Here is a 23,048-nt window from a genome sequence, read left to right on the forward strand (position 1 = left end):
ACATAAGATTTACCAAAAACGTTTTATAAGTACTTTCACTTTCATCTTTCAAGCTTTTAAAAGGTAGACAGACAGGGACACAGACAGGGCCCTAAAGCCTGGGACTCGATTTAAAATGTTGCCCGGCACCAGATTCACAAAGGGACACAGACACGGCCCCAAAGCCTGGCACTCGATTTAAACCGCCCGCCCCAAAACAGCCCTGGCAACGCCGGGCTCCCCCCAGCTAGTCTTCTATATATAAAAGCGGTTGATCTGTCTGTCTGTCCGGCTATACACTCTCAAGTTATAGAGCGTACCTACACGTGCCTCACATCAAAAGAAAGCTTACGATTCCAGAACGGTCATAAGCGTATTTACGTTTCGGTCGGACAAAAATTGCGCCCGCGGTATCCAAATAACGTTCAAAATTCCGCTCATTATCCACTCATTAGCATCGAGTGACGTCGAGGTCGACCAATCGTACAGTCGAGCGTCCCGACGGTCGACCAATCGCGTCGCGGGGGCGGGTTCGTCGCGCGTGCGGGCGGGCCCTCCTAGAGTCGAGTGACAGGACGATTGACCAATCCTACACTGCGGTGACATGACGGTTGACCACGTGTGTGGGCGGGCCTTATCGTTCTGAACCGAGGTGAGTGGCTGCCATCTTGATTCCAAACTGTTCATTTCTTTTTCCCGCTTTCTGCGTGTTTCTTTTCAAATCTACATTTCCAGCAAAAAAAAAGTTGCTTTTAAAACACACATTGTTTTTTAAAAAAGTTAATTAATTTGTAAATCTTTTCTCTAACCTCTATAATTTTCCTACCTTTCACCGTTTTTCCAGGCCCGGGGCCTAGGCTTCTCCAACTGCCAGCAGCGCAACTCCAGTCCCAGGCTCCCGGCCTAGACAGGGACCAACACTGGCAGAGGGGAGAGGGTGTGCTGCCTCAGCTCCATTCCCGGGGTCGGGAGGTGGGGAGGCTTCATAAGCAACTGGGGTAGGTCGCAAGCCCCGAATAATAATCTGAAGACCCTGTGTTTGCAGCTGAGGGAATTTCTTCTGCTGACAGCCCCAGGTTAACGGCAGCCATCTTTGTCAAGGAGGGCAGAAAGTTTGTGTGCCGCCATTTTGATTCAGTGTGTAACAGAGTGCATGTGCGGCCATCTTAGTACAGGAACATAGATTGGGTGGGGCTTCAGTGCTCCCAACCGGGTCCTGGTGACTGGGACAGACAATCCACTGTGTGGGCAGGGCCTAATCTTTCCAACTGAAAAGCAAGCGGCGGCCATTGTTTGTGATACAGCACACTGACAGGTGAGGACCCCTTTTTTAATAAAAAGATTGGTGAGGTTGTAAAGTGTATGTTATAGAAAGATTTACCAAAAATGTTTTATAAGTACTTTAAGTTACATGTTTCAAGGTATTGAAAGGTAGGCTGGGCCATGTCAGTGCAGGGGCCCGAGGCCTAGGCTTCTCCAACGGCCAGCAGCGCAACTCCAGTCCCAGGCTTCCGGCCCAGACAGGGACCAACACTGGCAGAGGGGAGAGGGTCTGCTGGCTCCCCCACCCTCCCTTTCTCCCCCCCTCCTCCCTTTCCCCCCTCCTCCTCCCTTTCCCCCCTCCTCCTCCCTTTCCCCCCTCCCTCCTCCCTTTCCCCCCTCCCTTCCCCCCTCCTTGCCCCACACCCCCTCCCCTCCCTCTTCCCCCCCCATTCCCCCCGACCTCCCCTTCCCTCCCCCACACCCCCTTTCCCCCCCACCTTCCCTTCCCCTTTCCCCCCCACCTTCCCTTCCCCTTCCCCCCCACCCTTCCCTTCCCCCCCACCTTCCCTTCCCCTTCCCCCCCCACCTTCCCTTCCCCTCCACCTTCCCTTCCCCTCCCCCCCACCCCCCCACACCACCCCCACCACCCCCACCCTTCGCCCCCACCTTCCCCCACCCTACCTTCCCCCACCCTACCTTCCCCCCTACCATCCCCCACCCTACCTTCCCCCCTCTACCATCCCCCACCCTACCTTCCCCCCACACCTTCCCCCCCTACCTTCCCCCCCTACCGTCCCCGCACCACCTCCCTCCCACCTCCCCCTCCCACTTCCCTCCCCCACTTCCCCTTCCCTCCCCCACTTCCCCTTCCCTCCCCCACTTCCCCTTCCCTCCCCCACTTACCCTTCCCTCCCCCACTTCCCCTTCCCTCCCCCACTTACCCTTCCCTCCCCCACTTACCCTTCCCTCCCCCACTTACCCTTCCCTCCCCCACTTACCCTTCCCTCCCCCACTTACCCTTCCCTCCCCCACTTCACCCTTCCCTCCCCCACTTCCCCCTTCCCTCCCCCACTTCCCCCTTCCCTCCCCCACTTCCCCCTTCCCTCCCCCACTTCCCCCTTCCCTCCCCCTCTTCCCCCCCAGTCGCTCTCTCTCTTCCCCCCCAGTCGCTCTCTCTCTTCCCCCCCAGTCGCTCTCTCTCTTCCCCCCCAGTCGCTCTCTCTCTTCCCCCCCAGTCGCTCTCTCTCTTCCCCCCCAGTCGCTCTCTCTCTTCCCCCCCAGTCGCTCTCTCTCTTCCCCCCCAGTCGCTCTCTCTCTTCCCCCCCAGTCGCTCTCTCTCTTCCCCCCCAGTCGCTCTCTCTCTTCCCCCCCAGTCGCTCTCTCTCTTCCCCCCCAGTCGCTCTCTCTCTTCCCCCCCAGTCGCTCTCTCTCTTCCCCCCCAGTCGCTCTCTCTCTTCCCCCCCACCCCACACCCCCTTCCTCCTCCACACACCCCCTTCCTCCTCCACACACCCCCTTCCTCCTCCACACACCCCCTTCCTCCTCCACACACCCCCTTCCCCCCCACACACCCCCTTCCCCCACACACACACCCTCCCCCCCCACACACACACACCCTTCCCCCCCCCACACACACACCCTTCCCCCCCCACACACACACCCTTCCCCCCCCCACACACACACCCTTCCCCCCCCCACACACACACCCTTCCCCCCCCCCACACACACACCCTTCCCCCCCCACACACACACCCTTCCCCCCCCACACACACACCCTTCCCCCCCCACACACACACCCTTCCCCCCCACACACACACACCCTTCCCCCCCACACACACACACCCTTCCCCCCCCCACACACACCCCCTTCCCCCCCCACACACACACCCTTCCCCCCCCACACACACACCCTTCCCCCCCCACACCCCCTTCCCCCCCACCCCACACCCCCTTCCCCCCCACCCCACACCCCCTTCCTCCTCCACACACCCCCTTCCTCCTCCACACACCCCCTTCCCCCCCACACACCCCCTTCTCCCCCCACACACCCCCTTCCCCCCCCACACACCCCCTTCCCCCCCACACACCCCCTTCCCCCCCCACACACCCCCTTCCCCCCCACACACCCCTTCCCCCCCCCACACACACCCCCTTCCCCCCCCACACACACCCCCTTCCCCCCCCACACACACCCCCTTCCCCCCCCACACACACCCCCTTCCCCCCCCACACACACCCCCTTCCCCCCCACACACACCCCCTTCCCCCCCACACACACCCCCTTCCCCCCCACACACACCCCCTTCCCCCCCACACACACCCCCTTCCCCCCCACACACACCCCCTTCCCCCCCACACACACACCCTTCCCCCCCACACACACACCCTTCCCCCCCACACACACACCCTTCCCCCCCCACACCCCCTTCCCCCCCACCCCACACCCCCTTCCTCCTCCACACACCCCCTTCCCCCCCCACACACCCCCTTCCCCCCCCCCACACACCCCCTTCCCCCCCCACACACACCCCCTTCCCCCCCCACACACACCCCCTTCCCCCCCCACACACACCCCCTTCCCCCCCCACACACACCCCCTTCCCCCCCACACACACACCCTTCCCCCCCACACACACACCCTTCCCCCCCACACACACACCCTTCCCCCCCACACACACCCCCTTCCCCCCCACACACACCCCCTTCCCCCCCACACACACCCCCTTCCCCCCCACACACACCCCCTTCCCCCCCACACCCCCTTCCCCCCCCACCCCACACCCCCTTCCTCCTCCACACACCCCCTTCCTCCTCCACACACCCCCTTCCCCCACACACACACCCTCCCCCCCCCACACACACACCCTCCCCCCCACACACACACACCCTCCCCCCCCCACACACACACCCTTCCCCCCCCACACACACACCCTTCCCCCCCCCACACACACACCCTCCCCCCCCACACACACACCCTCCCCCCCCCACACACACACCCTTCCCCCCCCCACACACACACCCTCCCCCCCCCACACACACACCCTCCCCCCCCCACACACACACCCTTCCCCCCCCACACACACACCCTTCCCCCCCCCACACACACACCCTCCCCCCCCCACACACACACCCTCCCCCCCCCACACACACACCCTTCCCCCCCCCACACACACACCCTTCCCCCCCCACACACACACCCTTCCCCCCCCCACACACACACACCCTTCCCCCCCCACACACACACACCCTTCCCCCCACACACACCCGCTTCCTCCCCCCACACACCCCCTTCCCCCCCCACACACCCCCTTCCCCCCCCACTCACCCGCTTCCCCCCCCACTCACCCGCTTCCCCCCCCCACACACCCCCTTCCCCCCCCCACTCACCCGCTTCCCCCCCCACAAACCCCCTTCCCCCCCACACACCCCCTTCCCCCCCACACACCCCCTTCCCCCCCCACACACACACCCTTCCCCCCACACACACCCCTTCCCCCCACACACACCCCTTCCCCCCACACACCCCCTTCCCCCCCACACACCCACCTCTCTTTGTCTCTCTCTCCCTCTCTCTTTGTCTGTCTCTCTCTCTCTTTGTCTGTCTGTCTGTCTCTCTCGCTCTCTCTCTCTCTCTGTCACTCCCAGTCTCTCTCTCTCACACTCCCACTCTCTCTCTCCCCCACTCTCTCTCTCTCTCTCCCCCACCCTCTCTCTCTCCCCCCCAGTCTCTCTCTCTCTCTCCCCCCCAGTCTCTCTCTCTCTCCCCCACTCTCTCTCTCCCCCCCCCACTCTCTCTCTCTCTCTCTCCCCCAGTCTCTCTCTCTCTCTCTCCCCCAGTCTCTCTCTCTCAATTCAATTCAATTCAATTCAAATCGCTTTATTGGCATGACAAGGTACGTCTTATGTTGCCAAAGCATCGAAAAACATTTATGGTTGAACACATAAACGCAGATCTATCCATACAGTGTATAAACAGATATATCCCTGAGTGTATAAATATACATTCATATAATTTGTATATACTCTTTTTTTTAGATTTAATGGTTGTCCCTCTGTTTATGGCAAGCTGTAACTTAGTGTGCCGCTAAGGTTACACAATTTCTCTGTTCCCCTAGTAGGTGTGGGAGTTTTTGGTCGTCATTCAAATTTCTGAATTCAGGGCATATTTTTGTGAATTTTGGGTAGAAATTCTCCCTGATGCCCTGATATTTTCCACAAGCTGTGAGGAAGTGCATCTCTGTCTCCACCACTCCCTGACTGCAGTGAGAGCATATCCTGTCCTCTCTTGGCAGCGGGGTCTGCCTTTTTCGATGGCCAGGCTATGTTCACTAAGTCTGTACATTGTCAAGGTTTTTCTCAGTTTGCTATTGTGGTAAACCACTGTTGTTTACTGTTGTTCACTCCACTGTTGTTCACTGTTGTTCACTTCACTGTTGTTCACTCTTGCCCATTGTTGTACCTGTCTGTGCATGCCTCAGCTGGCTCCGCCCCTGGCTCCACCCATATGCCCTGGTATAAAGGCGGCTGCTCTGCAGTTCCCCAGGCATTCAGGACCGGTCGACCACTAGAGGCATGCTTTAGCTAATAAAATCCTGTTGTTACTCTCTTAACTTCCAGTCTTTCTCAGTAATTGATAGCGCATCAATTTTATTAGCTAAACTTTTTTTTCGATGGAGCAAATCCTCAAACCAGCACACCTGCAACTAGACCCTCAAGAGGCGGATTCATCTACCAAGTTCGCACACTGGCTGCGATACTTCGAATTTTACATAGAAGCCTCCGTCGAAACTGTTCAAAACGATGGCGACAAACTAAAAATTCTGACCTCCAAGGTGAACCACCAAGCTTATTCGCTCATCCAAGATGCGACTACCTACAAGGGTGCTCTCGACCTCCTTAAAGAACAGTACGCACGCCCGGTAAATGAGGTTTACGCCAGACACCTCCTGGGGTCCCGCAAACAGCAACCCGGGGAATCGATGGAGGTATACCTACGGGCGCTGAAGGTGCTCGGCCGGGCCTGCAAATGTAAAGAGGTGTCGGCCGCGGTGTACACGGAGGAACTTGTCCGGGGCGCCTTCGTCGCGGGCCTCAGGTCCAACTACACCCGGCAGAGACTGTTGGAGCAGGGCGAACTCGACCTGAAGAGGGCCACGGCCCTCGCACTCTCGCTAGACGTGGCCCACCGGAATATGGACGCCTACTCCCCTGACCGCGCGGCCGCATCGTGGATGGCGTGGGCGCCGCCATCCTGGGACACGGTAGGACCGCCACCCTGCGCCGCGCCACCCCCGAACGGCCCAACTTCTGCAGCGATGTCCCGGGGCCCAAAGTGTTACTTCTGTGGCCAAGCCAAACACCCCAGAGCGCGCTGCCCGGCGAAAAACGCTACTTGCTCTGGTTGTGGGAAGAAAGGGCACTACGCCAGCGTCTGCAAGGCTAAACCTACCCCAAACTCCAGCAGTGCCGCGTGTGGGCCGAGCGGGCCGCCATCTTGGATGCCGCCATCTTGGACGCCATCTTGTACGCCTCCAGCCGCGTGTGGATCATGGGCGCCGCCATCTTGGACGCCTTCGACCATGGGTGATCAGTTCCGGCCGCCATTTTTGCAACGGGCCCCCGACTCAACCACCGCCTCACCTGATGACTGCAGCGACACGCCTGACCCTACGCTGGCCTCCGTTACACTGGACCAATCTAGACCTCACCAACTAGCCTGGTCCATGATGGACATTAAGGTAAACGGCCGCGCCACGACCTGCCTTTTCGACTGCGGGAGCACGGAGAGCTTTATCCACCCCGACACGGTGCGGCGTTACTCTCTCCCGGTCCTGCCAGCGCGCCACCGGGTCTCTATGGCCTCCAAGTCCCATTCAGCGGACGTCGGCGGCTACTGCGTGGTGACCCTTTCGGTGAGGGGCACAGAGTACAGAAACTTTAAACTGCTTGTCCTGCCCCATCTCTGCGCTGCCGTTCTACTGGGGTTGGATTTTCAGTGCCACCTTAAGAGTGTCATGATGGCGTACGGTGGACCCCTTCCCCCACTCACAGTCTGCAACCAGCAGTTTTCAAATTGCCCGCCGCGCACCTTTTGCAGCCTCTCCACGCTTAAAGTCACCCCCCCCCCCCCGTTCTTCGTTAACCTTGCCCACGACTGTAAGCCCATCGCCACCAAAAGCAGGCGATACAGCGCTGGTGACAGAGTTTTTATTAAATCTGAGGTGGAGCGGCTCCTGAAGGAGGGGATTATTGAAGCTAGCACCAGCCCCTGGCGAGCCCAGGTTGTGGTCATCAAGACCGGCGAGAAGCAGCGCCTGGTCATTGACTACAGCCAAACAATTAATCGATATACCCAACTGGACGCATACCCCCTCCCCCGCATATCTGATATGTTCAATCAGATCGCACAATACCGCATATTCTCCACCATTGACCTTCAGTCAGCATATCACCAACTCCCTATCCGCTATGAGGACCGCCAGTATACTGCCTTCGAGGCAAACGGCCGCCTCTACCACTTCCTTCGGGTTCCCTTCGGTGTCACCAACGGGGTCTCCGTTTTCCAAAGGGAGATGGACCGGATGGTCGACCAGAATGCGTTGCAGGCCACTTTTCCCTACCTGGACAATGTGACCATCTGCGGCCATGACCTGCAGGACCATGACGCCAACCTCGACAAATTCCTCCGCACTGCCCAACTCCTAAACCTTACGTATAACAAGGAGAAGTGCATATTCCGCACAACCCGCCTCGCTATCCTTGGCTGTGTTGTGGAACACGGAGTCATCGGCCCCGACCCCGACCGGATGCGTCCCCTTATGGACCTTCCCCTGCCCCACTGCCTCAAGGCCCTGAAGAGATGCCTGGGGTTTTTCTCCTACTACGCCCAGTGGGTCCCTAATTATGCGGACAAAGCCCGTCCACTTATCAAGTCCACCTCTTTTCCCCTGGCGGCAGAGGCCGGCTTAGCCTTCCACCGTATCAAAGAGGACATTGCTAAAGCCACCATGCAGGCGGTGGACGAGTCCATCCCCTTCCAGTTGGAGAGCGATGCGTCCGACTTTGCCCTGGCCGCTACCCTTAACCAGGCAGGAAGGCCCGTGGCCTTCTTTTCACGAACCCTCCAAGGCTCCGAAATCAGACACTCCTCTGTCGAAAAGGAGGCCCAGGCCATTGTGGAAGCTGTGCGACATTGGAGGCATTACCTGGCCGGAAAACGATTCACCCTACTCACTGACCAGCGTTCAGTTGCTTTTATGTTTAATAACAAGCAGAGGGGCAAAATCCAAAATGACAAGATTTTGAGGTGGAGAATTGAACTTTCCACCTACAATTACGATATCTTGTACCGGCCCGGGAAACTCAATGAGCCCCCGGATGCTCTATCGCGAGGTACATGTGCCAACGCACAGGTTGATAGACTGCGGGCCCTCCACAATGACCTCTGCCACCCGGGGGTCACCAGGTTCTTCCATTTCATCAAGGCCCGCAACCTGCCTTACTCCATCGAGGAGGTCAGGACCATGACCAGGAACTGCCAAGTCTGTGCCGAGTGCAAACCACACTTTTATAGGCCAGACAGAGCACACCTGATAAAAGCCACTCGCCCCTCTGAGCGTCGATTTTAAAGGGCCCCTCCCCTCCTCTGACCGCAACGCGTACTTCCTCACTATCATCGACGAGTACTCCGTTTTCCGTTTGCCATCCCCTGCCCAGACATGACCAGTGCTACGGTCATTAAATGCCTGAACGACTTCTTCGCCTTGTTCGGTTTCCCCAGCTATATCCATAGCGACCGGGGCTCATCGTTTATGAGCGACGAACTCCGCCGGTACCTGCTCGTGAGAGATATTGCCACGAGCAGGACCACCAGCTACAACCCCCGGGGGAACGGACAGGTAGAAAGAGAGAACGCGACAGTTTGGAAGGCCGCCCTGCTAGCCTTAAAATCTAAGGGCCTTCCAACCTCCCGCTGGCAGGATGTCCTCCCCGATGCGCTCCACTCCATTCGGTCACTGCTCTGTACTGCCACTAACGCCACCCCTCACGAAAAAATGTTCGTCTTCCCTAGGAAGTCCACATCGGGGACCTCGCTACCACCATGGCTGATGTCTCCAGGGCCCGTCCTACTTCGGAAGCACGTGAGGACCCATAAAACGGCCCCCCTGGTTGAGAGGGTCAACCTCCTCCACGCCAACCCTCAGTATGCCTACGTTGCGTACCCGGACGGGCGGGAGGACACAGTCTCCATACGAGACCTCGCACCCTCGGGGGCCCCTGAAACCAACACCACCCACTATCCACTACCATTGCCCTTCACCGCTACCCACAATGCACCGGCGGCAACGGACCCATACCTAACCCCTGTTGACGGCACGCCGTGGCCCCGTGACCCGTCATTGATCACCAACCAACTCAACACCCATGAGGACGACACGCCAGTGCCCCGGCCCACGCGGGACTCGGCGTCGGAAGCTGCACCACCTCAGCCGTCGCCACGACGATCACGACTGCATACAAGACCCCCAGAAAGACTTAATTATACGAACTTTTAATACACTTCACCCCGTCGGACTCTTTTTTAAGCAAGGGGTGAATGTGGTAAACCACTGTAGTTCACTCCACTGTTGTTCACTGTTGTTCACTCTTGCCCATTGTTGTACCTGTCTGTGCATGCCTCAGCTGGCTCCACCCATATGCCCTGGTATAAAGGCGGCTGCTCTGCAGTTCCCCAGGCATTCAGGACCGGTCGACCACTAGAGGCATGCCTTCGTTCTTTAGCTAATAAAAGCCTGTTGTTACTCTCTTAACTTCCAGTCTTTCTCAGTAATTGATAGCGCATCAGCTATCCTTTACCATGGTCAGGTATTCAGCCATGTTGTATTGTCTGTTTAGGGCCAAGTAGCAATTGAGTTTGTTTTGGGTTTTTGTTGTTTCTGCCCAATATGATATATTTTTCCTTTTGCTTAGTGACAATTGTGTTGGGTCAAGTTCTCTGTGCTACGATGTCACTGTCCTGGGGCTGGTTATTGTTAGTAGTGTTAGTAGTTACTTCACTGAGTCCCAGGACTAGTTGACTGAGGGTATTCTTCTTTATGGTCCTCTCTTGGCATTTCAGGGCTTTGTAATGATAGCAGTGGTGGTTGCTCATTTTTAGGTGTTTCCAAAATTTGGTGGCTCTTTTTTGGATAGTAATTATTAATGGATATTGGCCTAGTTCTGCCCTGCATGCATTGTTTACGGTTTTCCTTTGGGTCCGGAGGATACTTTTACAGAATTCTGCATGTAGGATCTCAATGGGGTGTTTGTCCCATTTTGCAAATTCTTGTTGTGTTAGCGGTCCCCACACCTCACTGCCATAGAGTGCAATTGGTTCAATGACTGATTTAAAAATTTTGAGCCAAATGTTAATTGGAATTTCTATTTGGATTGATCTTTTAATGGCATAGAAAGCCCTTCTAGCTTTCTCTTTCAGTTCATTCACAGCCAGAGGAAAATTTCCCGTAGAACTGATTTTTAAGCCCAAGTATGTGTAGTTAGTGGTTTGTTCAATTTTAGTTCCTAGTGTGAAATTTATTCTGGGTCCCTGATGTCTGGATCTTTGCTGGAACACAAGGACTTTGGTTTTTTGGGGGTTTATTGTCAGGGCCCAGGTCTGACAGAACGACTCTAGCAGATCCAGGTTCTGCTGTAGACCCTCCTTAGTTGGTGACAGCAGAACCAGGTCATCTGCATAGAGGAGGAATTTAACCTTGGATTCATATAGGGTGAGGCCGGGTGCTGTACATTGTTCAAGTAGTTTTGCCAATTCATTTATGCAAATATTAAAGAGTGTCGGTGAGATGGGCGAGCCCTGCGTCACACCACGCCCCTGTGGGAAGTATTTTGTTTGTTTGTCTCCAATTTTAACTGCACATTTATTGTTTGTATACATTGATTTAATTACATCATATGTTTTTCCCCCTACACCACTTTCAGTAAGTTTCAAGAATAGACCGTCGTGCCAGATGGAATCGAAACCCCCAGTCTCTCTCTCTCCCCCAGTCTCTCTCTCTCTCTCCCCCCCAGTCTCTCTCTCTCTCTCTCCCCCAGTCTCTCTCTCTCTCCCCCAGTCTCGCTCTCTCTCCCCCGTCTCTCTCTCTCTCTCTCCCCCAGTCTCTCTCTCTCTCTCCCCCAGTCTCTCTCTCTCTCTCTCTCTCTCCCCCAGTCTCTCTCTCTCTCTCTCCCCCAGTCTCTCTCTCTCTCTCTCCCCCAGTCTCTCTCCCTCTCTCTCCCCCAGTCTCTCTCTCTCTCCCCCAGTCTCTCTCTCTCTCTCTCTCTCTCCCCCAGTCTCTCTCTCTCTCTTCCAACAACAACATGCCCTCAAAAAGCCCTCGGCACCGCCGGGCACTTCAGTTGTTAAAGTATAAATCGGACAGCAACCTCCGGCGACCGCACATGCGCAGTTAAATGCAGAAATCAGGAAGTTACTGTCAAAGATGCCCTGCCCTTCCAGAAGCTGCGCGAGAATGGTATCTCGCCATCTGACTCACCATTGAAATACATGCAACAGTGTGAAGTTGCTGCACTTGCGTGATATATACCCACTAAACTCGCCAGAAAAAGTTAGGGCTTGTCCATTCCAATATAAGTAAATTTTAACGGCGTGATAAGCCTTAATTACTGCCAAACAACCTCTCTGGTACTGAAAATTAACTTTTAGAAGTGTGGCGCCCCCTCCCTTCAAATTTTAATTATTGTTGGGAGATTTTTAAAAAATTAAATAAAACAAATGTTTTACTTTTTCTGTCTCATTTACATCTCTCTCGTAAACCAATCTTTCTTTTCCTCTCTTCATTCCGCTTTCTGTACCTGATTTGATACTCAATTCAATACTCCAACTGATGCTTCCTAGTTTGACTCTGCATTGCTCATTAACGATTTTTCAATCTGATTGGTTAAGGAGATACACAGTTGCTTGCCGTGTTCACACAGGTCCCAGATCCCTGTAGAGGGCACCATGCCGTTTTTTCTCTCTAAATCACAGTAAGCTCTAGCGTAAAGTCCGATAGAAAGTCTGTGTGCAAGTGTAATGAACTGCTGGCGCCATTCATTCGCCGCTGAGTGCAAAATCCGGCCCAATATGTTTCAATTTCATTTTGACCCTTTTACATTTATGTGACTCGAGATTACTTTTGCGGGTGGGGTGGGGGGTGGTCTTTAGATGGGGCGTAGGGAGAGGGTCCGATAGTGGCAGGGAAGAAGGCAAGTTTGGTGGGCTGGGGGGAAGCACTCTGGCTCCTCCTGGCCCAGAAGCAGTGTTGGAAAGGCTTTTGCCTCCCTTCAGCTGCCGGGTTTCCTGAGGCCTGGGAAACCTGGCCGGCCAGGGTTAAACCTGGAAGACAGGTTAAATATGAGGCATGCAGCCTCATTATAATATTTAAATAGCTAACCTGCCTCCTGGGAGCAGTTTAGTTGCCCAACCCCTGTCCCGCCTCCATTAAAACCGGAAGTGGAGCCAGGCTGGGGCCAGGTTTGAGATTTTAAAAATTAACATCCCACCCGGTCCCAACCTGTAGTGTATGTACCTTTAAGAGAGAACTACTTTTACAGCTCCTGTATACTGTAGTACCGGCAGTGACCACACCTGTATATAAGCCTTGAGCATGCCTCTGTACTGTCAGTCTTTAGACTACCCTCCTCCAGTAAACACCTGTTGATTGTTAAGTTACAGCCTCCGTGTAGTTATTGGAAAACATCATACTTTAAGAATCACGGATTCAACAGTGGCGACGAGGTCGATTCGAATCTACCTGCAACTCTGCATTTCCCTTCAAGGATTCGCTCCGGGAGGGCGGTGGAAGAAAGTTGAGGCCAGAAGCACGGGCGTCGACCACGAGCAACCGCCCAGTCATCCGGCAGAGAGTGAACATCGCAGGGGAGGCTGTTGAGAGCCGGGCTTGGTTCCCCAGCCACGACGATCCAGCAACAGACTGGCAACAGGTACAGCGCAGACCCTTCCCGGACAGCGGCGGCTGGAGCCGACCGACGGCATAGAAAAAGCCGAGCAGCGTCGACGGGGTAAGAGAGAGGGTGAAGCGCACAGGGCGCAGCCGGGGGTTGAAAACCGAGCGGCGTCGAGGAAAAACAAAACAGAGAGAGAGAGAGGGTAAAGCAGCAGCCGGGTTCAGGACCGAGCGGCGGCAACGGGAAAGGCGCACAGGAGAACCCGCAGAGCACAGCCAGGGCTCAAGGGCTGAACAGCGTCTGCGGGGAGAAGAAGGGAGAGCGCGGGAGACGCCATTGAGCTGCGGAGAAGAAGGGAGAGCGCAGGAGACGCCATTTTAGAAGCCGCAGCGGAGAAGAAGGGCGAGTGCGGGAAGAAAGGAAAGCGCGGGAGACGCCATTTTGTGCCAGCGGAGAAGAAGGGAGAGTGCGGGAGACACCATTTTAGACAGTTAAATCACACCCAGGGATGCCGAAGAATTGCAGTATCACTGCGTTCGACAATGAAGTCGAAGATTGGGCGACATATGTGGAACGCATTGAGGTGTACTGCAGGGCGAATGAAGTGCCAGATGCTAGGAAAGCACTGGTTTTGTTCAATTCCATGGGTGCAAAAACTTATGGCTTACTGCGAAACCCAATAACCCCAGAGAAGCCCGTGGATAAGAATTTCGAAAGCATAGTGGAAATCCTACAGGACCACTTAAACCCCACACTGCTGCTGATAGCAGAAAGATTTAAGTTCCACAAAAGGAACCAGCATAAAGACGAAAGTAATGCTGAGTACTTAACGGAACTGCGCAAGCTATCGAAACACTGCCAGTTTGGATTGGGACTAGCAGATACATTAAGGGACAAGTTTGTGTGTGGGCTTCAAAGTGAAGGAACCCAGAAACGGCTTCTATCAGAAAAGGATCTTACGCTGGACAAGGCTTTCAGCATGGCAGTATCGCACGAAGCAGCCGCAAGGGGCGCTGCAGAGATACAATGGAGACCGCAAGAATATGGCACCAATGAAATGTCATATGGAGCAGGGAAGTGTTATCGCTGCGGCAGAACAACACACGACCAGAAGGATTGTTGGTTCAAGGACCAAGTGTGCAGACAGTGTGGAAAAGCAGGACACATAGCAAGAGACTGCAGGTCAGGGAAGAAAACCAGCAGCAAGAAATCTCCACAGGAGAAGTACAAGAAGGTACATAAGGTGACGGAGAGTAGTTCAGATGAACAGAAAAGTGACACAGACTCCGGAAGCAAGGAGCTGGGTTGTCTGAAACTACATAAGGTAATCAAAATGGAGGATCACCAGACTATCTGGGTCACGCTCAAGATAGACGGAGTCCAAGTGAAAATGGAATTGGACACAGGATCAGCCCTAACAGTCATAAACCGAAGGGACTACAAGCGGCTATTCTCACATATACCCTTGAAAGCTACAGAGATTGTCTTGAAGACGTACACGGGGCAAAAAGTCTACCCCAAAGGAAAAATAAGGGTGAAAGTGATATACAAAGGCCAGGAAATACCTAAAATGGACCTATATGTATTGCCAGATGGAGGACCACCACTACTAGGACGTGAATGGATCCGGAAGATACAATTAGATTGGCATTCCATACAGGCACTGAAGGTTGAGGCAAAAAAGGATGACGACGTCACACCTGGACGACTGTCAAAAATGCTAACTGACGCACAAGAAGTGTTCCAGGAGGGACTCTGAACACTAAAAGGCATAACAGCAACGATTAAAATAGAGGAAAATGCAAGCCCAAAGTTTTTTAAGGCCAGACCGGTGCCTTATGCGATCCGACCAGCCGTCGAAGCAGAGCTGGAAGGGTTGAAACGTTCAGGAGTGCTGTCCAAAGTAGACATGGAACGAATGGGCTACACCCATCGTTCCTGTAATGAAGAGGTCGTTGAGTAATACGCCTGGGGAACCAAAGAAGGTCCGCATCTGTGGGGATTTTAAGGTGACAGTGAACCCAGTCCTTCACAGGGTACAATATCCGCTTCCACGGATTGAGGATATTTTCGCCTCGCTATCTGGAGGTAAACGCTTCACCAAAATTGATCTGGCCCAGGCGTACTTGCAAATGGAGGTAGAAGAAGCCTCGAAACAATACCTCACGATCAACACTCATAAAGGTCTCTACCAATACAACCGGCTGGTGTTCGGGGTAGCATCAGCTCCGGCTATTTGGCAAAGGGCAATGGATCAAGTCCTGCAAGGGATTCCAGGGACCCAGTGTTATTTGGACGACATCCTGGTCACGGGCGAAAATGACAGTGATCACCTCGCCAACCTGGAGAAGGTGCTCACTAGATTAAAGGAATATGGGCTACGAGCTAATCGCCACAAGTGCGAGTTTTTCCAGAAGCAGATCTCGTATTGTGGCCACGTTATTGATGAAGAGGGGTTACATAAGTCCCCTGAAAAGATTGAGGCAGTAGTTAAGGCTCCAGCACCGGAAAATGTGTCACAACTGAGGTCGTTCCTCGGGCTGGTAAACTACTACCATAAGTTCTTACCAAATTTGTCTACAGTATTACACCCACTGAACACCCTACTGCAAACGGGGGTACCATGGAAGTGGAATGACGAATGTAAACAAGCTTTCCAGAAGTGCAAAGAATTGATCACATCAAAAGAGGTGTTGGCCCATTTCAACCCAGCACTACCAATTCGGTTGGCATGTGATGCATCACCCTATGGTATTGGAGCGGTGCTGTCGCACAAATTCCCAGACGGGTTGGAGAGGCCAGTAGCCTTTGCGTCTCGGTCACTAACCTCAGCCGAGCGCAACTACGCCCAGATCGACAGGGAGGCCCTCAGCCTAGTATGGGGAGTAAAAAAATTCAACCACTATCTGCATGGGCAGAAGTTCACCTTGCTGACTGACCACCAACCACTTGTCTCCAACTTTAATCCAAAGAAGGGCGTTCCAGTGATGACTGCACAACAGTTACAAAGATGGTCCCTTTTTCCAGGGGCGAACCAATATGAAATAGAATATAAAGGCACGAAACAGCATGGAAACGCTGATGGGCTATCACGCCTGCCACTGCCTACTGTGGAGGAAGCACCAGCAGTGGACCCTATCGAGATATTTTATTCGTCAATAATTGAACGATTGCCAGTAACTAACGCGGATATAGAGAAGGAGACCCGCAATGATCCGACACTGTCTCGGGTGTATGATTTGACGGTGAGGGGATGGCCAACACATGGCGACTCACTTTTGCCAGCATTCTCATCCAGAAGAGAACAGCTGTCAGTATGCCAGGGGACAGTGATGTGTGGATCCCGAGTGGTAATTCCACCCAAGTTAAGGGAGAGAGTGCTCAATGAGCTTCACGAAGGTCATCTGGGAGGGGTGAAAATGAAAAGCCTTGCTAGGGCTTATGTGTGGTGGCCGGGGATCGATCAACAAATCGAGGACCTAACCAAGAGCTGCTCAGGATGCCAGAAGGTCCAAAATGCACCACCACATACCCCTCTACACCCATGGGAGTGGCCCTCCTCTCCATGGCAACGGGTGCATATTGATTTTGCTGGTCCATTCATGGACTTGATGTTCTTAATAGCAGTGGATGCGCACTCGAAATGGCCTGAAGTGATAAAAATGTCCTCAACCACTACAGAGAAAACGATTGCAGTCCTACGGACCATATTTGCCAGGAACGGCTTGCCAGAGCAGATTTGCTCTGATAATGGACCACAGTTTGTGTCCGAAGAGTTTCGGAAATTTATGAGAAGGAATGGGGTAAGGCATTACACATCCGCCCCGTATCATCCAGCCACAAATGGATTGGCTGAGAGGTTCGTACAAACCTTTAAAAAGGCGATAAAGGCCATGTGCGATGATGAAATTCCGCTACAGCATAAGGTGGACAATTTCCTGTTAGCCTACAGAAATGCGACACATGCAGTTACCAACCAGACCCCGGCCATGATGTTCTTTAACCGAAGGTTGAGATCTCGTCTGGATTTGCTCAGACCAAATGTGCGAAGAAATGTTGAGGATAAACAATTCCAGCACATCAATGAGAAGCCGACAAGGAGCTTCAATGTAGGACAACCAGTCTTGGCCCGTGACTACCGAACAGAGAAATGGCAACCCGGAAAGATATGCACACGGCAGGGGCCATTAATGTACACAGTGGATGTCGGGGAGAACATTGTGAGACGCCACGTCGACCAGATCTTAGCGTCACAGGAACGAGTCAACCCCAAGTCTCGAGTACCTGGGGATGAACCCGACATACCGGTAGCATCTACCTCAGAAACAGTAGCAGTGGAAACTGATGAACTAACCGACGAAAGGGGGCCAGAATCGCCTCCACACCAAGAACAAGAACCTCAGGAAAGGCGCTATCCAGAAAGGATCAGGAAGCCGACCCAAAGACTGAATCTATAAATGGACTATTTCAGTTTAATGTGCATGTTAAAGTGTTAATTGTTATTTGAATATTATGGGTACTGCTAATCTAAAAGGGGAGGAATTGTAGTGTATGTACCTTTTAAGAGAGAACTACTTTTACAGCTCCTGTATACTGTAGTACCGGCAGTGACCACACCGGTATATAAGCCTTGAGCATGCCTCTGTACTGTCAGTCTTTAGACTACCCTCCTCCAGTAAACACCTGTTGATTGTTAAGTTACAGCCTCCGTGTAGTTATTGGAAAACATCATACTTTAAAAATCACGGATTCAACACAACCCACCTGTTTTTTGTGGTTAAAATTACCCCTTATATGTTAGTCATGGTGATAACCCCACCATGTCTCTAAAACAAATGAGCACTGGTTTTATCCTGACAAAGTAATTAAGATAACCAAAAGCGGTGGGTGGGTGAGGGCGGGGGGGGGGGGGAGAGCCTAAAGGGAGTCTGAATGTTATTGCAATGACTCTTCGTTTTGGGCTCTTTGGTGATTTATAATACCATAATTATTTATTTCCATCAGCAGGGAAATTAGTTTTGTACCATAAATGTGTGTTGAAAAATCAATGCAACACTTGATGAAACAAATCACAATGACTCATCAAACCCCTGAATGTTTGCTGCAGTTCTGAAAATCGTGGGCTATATGCAGCATTCAATGGGTTTCAACAGTTACTGGCCTTTTTTGATAGCTTAGTACAGGTAGACTATCCTTTATCCGAACTTCCGAAAACCTCTAAAAACCAAAAGTTTTTTTGTTCAGCGTAAGTCGTGCGCACGACATGACCAGAGTGGCGCACGACTTACGCTGAGCAGGGCAGAGGGTCACAGAGTTCCCTCCTGGGTAGGAGATTGCAGGCCGAGCCGGGCAGTGTGAAGGAGGTACCGGGAGAGTGAACCCAACAATACAGCGGCCCGTCCGATATTCTTTTCTCCCCCCGACCCGACCCGCGGCCCGTCCGATATTCTTTTCTTCCCCCCGACCCCGGACCCCCCCCCCCCCCGACCTCGACCCCCCCCTCCCCCCCCGACCTGAACCGCGGCCCGTCCGATATTCTTTCCCCCCCCCGCCCCAGCCGACCCCCGACCTGATTTGCGGGCCAGCTTAGTAGGAGTCAGCCAATATCCGGCTTTCCAGAGAAGCAGGAAGAGGAATGAGACACGGAACAGTCGCAAGAGGTAGCCTGAACTTTTACAATTTATATTAAATACAAATTTCCCAGTCTTATACTAATACCTTCTGAAATCCGAAAAATTCCGTAAACCAAAACTCAGCTGGTCCCAAGGCTTTCGGATAAGGATAGTGTACCTGTACTATTAATTCCTTGCACAGATTACACGAGTCAGCTGGCTCTGTATGGAATAAAAGAGACGTACACAGAGTATGAAGTAACATTTGCAATCTTGTTAATTATGAAGACTCTGATGTGAGTTTGCTACATTTTATATCTTGTAGAATATATTTGTTCACAGTCTATCCATATCCAATTAGAATTATGCAAAAGTAGATTATTTACTTGGTGTAAATCCTGTCTACATTCCATCTGGATCTGTTTGTGAATTGCTAACAGGAAACCAATATTGATTGATTAAAAGCACATAGGTGATTACAGTACTGCAGTATTTAGCACATTTATAAACCTTGTGTCATATCCTCCTACTCTATTGTCTTTGTTTCCCCATTCATTTCTCCTTTGCTTATGCTGGCCATTTTGAGAGGAGACTCTACCGCTGTTTCTTCCAAACTCAGCTAGTTGAAAAGAACTCTGGTATGCTGTGCTGGCGCAGCAGGTTGAATGTGCTGCTCCAGGGGAGGGCAGGGTTTCACTTATGGGTTTGGATCTATTATCCTCCACATACTGAGTTCCGATTTTAAGTGCTGCCATCTTGAGGCGGCAGTGAGCAGATGACCGCTACTTTGGTACTGGGAGGCAGACAAACATTGGAAGATTCGCTCTCGGCCACACTTGTAACATCTCATAGTAGTTGATTTGAGGTCTGGGAGTGGGTCAGCAACCCATTGGGAGACCCAATATAGGAAAAAGGCTAGAAATTTTTTTTTATTAAGAGGAAATCTCACTATACAAAAAAAAACTCAACATCCTTTCTCAAATGTATACTTCTGTTGATTTTTGAATGCAGCTAACTTTGGGGGGAATTGGCTGACAGAAGTTACTGAGCCTCATTCTACATTTCCTTAGATTGTGCTTACAATCTTAATAACAACAAATTTTTGTGTTCCCCTACAGTTTTGACATTCTCTCATATACCCATTATCCTGTCCTCATTAAGCTCCTCGGGCTCTATCAAATTTGGATTCAATTCTCATTTTCAAACCCTTCCATTCCTCTGGATCTGAATCGTTGGTTGCTCCCCACTCCCTTTGCTGCACCATCAGGCTTATCTTTCAGCCACTATATCCCTATCCATTGGCATTCTCCTTCAAAGCCTCTTCAGTTTGCTGCCTTCAAAAATCTTCTTAATATTCTCTCTTCAAATATGCCTTTGGCCACCCTTCCTCCCCTATATTCCTTCATTTTCTGTTCAGTATCAACCTCCCCCTCTTGCAAAGAGACATTCTTCTAAGAGAGGAAGTGCTCTAAAAATGTAAGAAGCCGAACATATTTTTCCTGTGCACTAAAAAATGAAACTATTGAAAAATGGGAAACATTGCCATACTTGTGCTATTTTTGTTAAATAATATATCCTGTCTGTTAAGTGTTTGTAAGTAGTTATTAATTATCCATATTTAATTTACATTACAAAACAACATAAAATTTGCAGTCAGTCAAGTATGAAAGGCTTATTACCAAATAAAATAAAAACTTTACAATAGAAAACAGAAGGGGAGGCTAGACAAGCATATGAGGGAGAAGGGAATAGAGGGTTATGCTGATAGATTTAGATGATGAAAGCCGTGAGGAGGCTCGAGTGGAGCATAAATGCCAGCATGGACTGGTTGGGCCAAATGGCCTGTTTCTGTGCCGTATATCCTGTGTAATCCTATGTAACAACAGAATGCAGAGTATGTTGGGCAGTACCTGAAGGTGAAAGACAAGTTAATGTTTCAGGCTGCGCTGTTTGGAGGAATTTGCCATGCAAAAGCCCATAGAAAGTCTACGGGCAAGAGTAACCAACGGCTAGTAGCATTTGTTCACCACTCACAGCAAAATCCGACCCAGTGGGGCTGGTAGCCTGGCAGCGGCTGGATTTATTCCTTCGGTTTCCTTTGTCTCAACTTGCTGTAACTAATAAATATATTTTCCTATATCCCCGCACAAAATGCAAGAGTACATTGACCTGTTAATACGAACTCAGCAAGAAAAAGCAACATGTGGCTTTCAAGAGCACATTCAATGTTTGAGGGTCAATGAACAAGCTTTAGTCCACTTAAAGTGGAAAGAGAGCAGCCATTGTTAAGGGAACAATGAGAAGATTACCGGCAAAGGATGACGAGAAGAAACTAATCGCCGATAAAATAATTTCAGAAGTTGGCAACAGGATGGAATGGTACACACTGATGCTTTAAATTGAGTGCTGAGAAAACTGCCAGTAAAATCATATGAAATGGTACATTTGTGATGAATTGCTTGCAATCTTTGGTTACACGGAGAATCTTATTCCTAACTTTGCCATTCCAGCTATCATTTTATACTAATCACATATCTTTGTCCATCTAACATTTTGTGTTGGAAATGAACAGTTCTGACTAGACTGCAATGGAGTTTAAAGTGGCGCCAGTACCAGTATTTCTAGTGACAATAAAAACAAATGTTTTTGCAAGCCGGGTATAAATCTAGGTTATTTTACTTATTCTTTCAGTGTTGGAGACAGCAAGATATATTTTCAATGCATTTAGATGAACTTCTAGTGACAGCTAAGAGATGGACAGAGAGACTGAGCAGCAGCACATAATCACAATGGGTTTTTACATTGGCCATTGGCTTTGCCACTTCTGATTTGCCGCTATGCTCACTGTGGCGTAATCCAAGTAGAACACCATCAAAATAAAGAATACATTATCAACAACAAGATCAACAAACTAAACGGCAAAATTCACAGTGTACATCACTGATCTCTCAGTTGCAGGAAAATCTGGGCCAATATATTGACTAAAGGCACAACAATCTCCTTATGGTGTTGTGCCTTTAGGAACCTGTTCTAATATTCTAAAACATTTTTTGAATTAAGCAACAGGTAGATGAAATTATAATTTGCTAAAGGAAATGTTGCATCTCGAATTGTATTTTTTATAGTAGAGAAAACGAGCAGCAAAATGCCTCTGAGGGGGAAGCATGTTCAATAGTCTTCCGTAGGTTACAGTTTCTGGGTAGTAAGTAGCAGACTTTGACTTTCTATTTTCTTCCTACAGGGCGCTTTGCTCACTTTGGCTAAACCCTTACCTGGAGGTTAAAAATCTGATACACTCGAAGTTTACCCTAAAACTGAAATTCCAGCAACCAGTTTTGAACAACAGAAACAAAAAGCACCAAACGAAATTTCTGCATCCCAAACTTGGATAAAGAAGGAAGTATGGGAAGATACACCAGGTGGTAGATCGATCACGTCGGCCCCAGCATAATGGAACGGCTATACGACTGATTCTATTTGAAAAGCCTGTATGGAATAAAAGGGGGAAAAGGACTAGCCAAACGGAGCATGATTGCTTTTTGGGTTTGAGAGTGCTGTGCAAAAGACTTGTCTCTGGGATGCGACTCCAAGGTGGAAACCACAACAGGTTATAAAAGCAAAGGATTGTGGAATTTCTCGTGTGTTGACCAAGTTCTGAAAATGCCAGAATGTAAAACGTTGAGTGTCCGTGGGCTTGTAGTTGTGTCCATGATGTGTTTACACAGTGTCCAGTGTAGCCAGCGTGTTCTTGCTGATGTGTGTACAGCCACGAGCACTCCTGGTTTTTTTCCATCCCACTTTGTGACAGATGTTGCCAAATTTAACAAAAAAAAGACCTCCCTCTTGTACCGCAAGGATCTGTTCCTTGTTGATCATTTCCAGCCAGAAGGTCTCTCTGCACTAACATTTAAACATGGTCCCTGCCTTCTCCAGCTCTGTGCTACAAAATGGCACAGGCATCCTAAAGAGACAGTTGAAATCTCTTCCCCCCCCCCCGCCCCAACCAACCCCCAGGCCCTTGTGGAATTTTTATGGCTGCAATTTCCTCTAGAGACTAGTGAATCTGTCCTGCTGTTAAAGATAGCAATTTTACTTCAGCTTGTTATGTAGCCTGAATGTTCAGGCTGGTGTACTTATAACAGCTGGAGAAAGATGCTCCCTTTTGTTTGTTGAGGTGTTTTGATATGATGTACCATCACGATATTCAATAAACTATTGAATGAGCATTTACATTAATTTGTGTTAGAT

At 51.3% G+C, this 23,048-nt stretch overlaps 1 protein-coding gene across 1 annotated transcript in view; it reads left to right on the plus strand.

Annotated features, from left to right (window-relative positions):
• The window catches only part of znrf1 (zinc and ring finger 1), a 373,364-nt gene extending 350,340 nt beyond the window's left edge, over positions 1–23,024 (plus strand). Inside the window, exon 5 of the mRNA XM_085991192.1 lies at positions 22,042–23,024. The gene's annotated coding sequence lies outside the window, so the exon portion shown is untranslated. The remainder of the gene's footprint in view (positions 1–22,041) is intronic.
• The last annotated feature ends 24 nt before the right edge of the window (positions 23,025–23,048 follow it).

The sequence above is a fragment of the Somniosus microcephalus genome, chromosome 6 (assembly GCF_052327205.1).
Source record: "Somniosus microcephalus isolate GS21.2 chromosome 6, FLI_Smic_1.0, whole genome shotgun sequence".
NCBI lineage: Eukaryota > Metazoa > Chordata > Chondrichthyes > Squaliformes > Somniosidae > Somniosus > Somniosus microcephalus.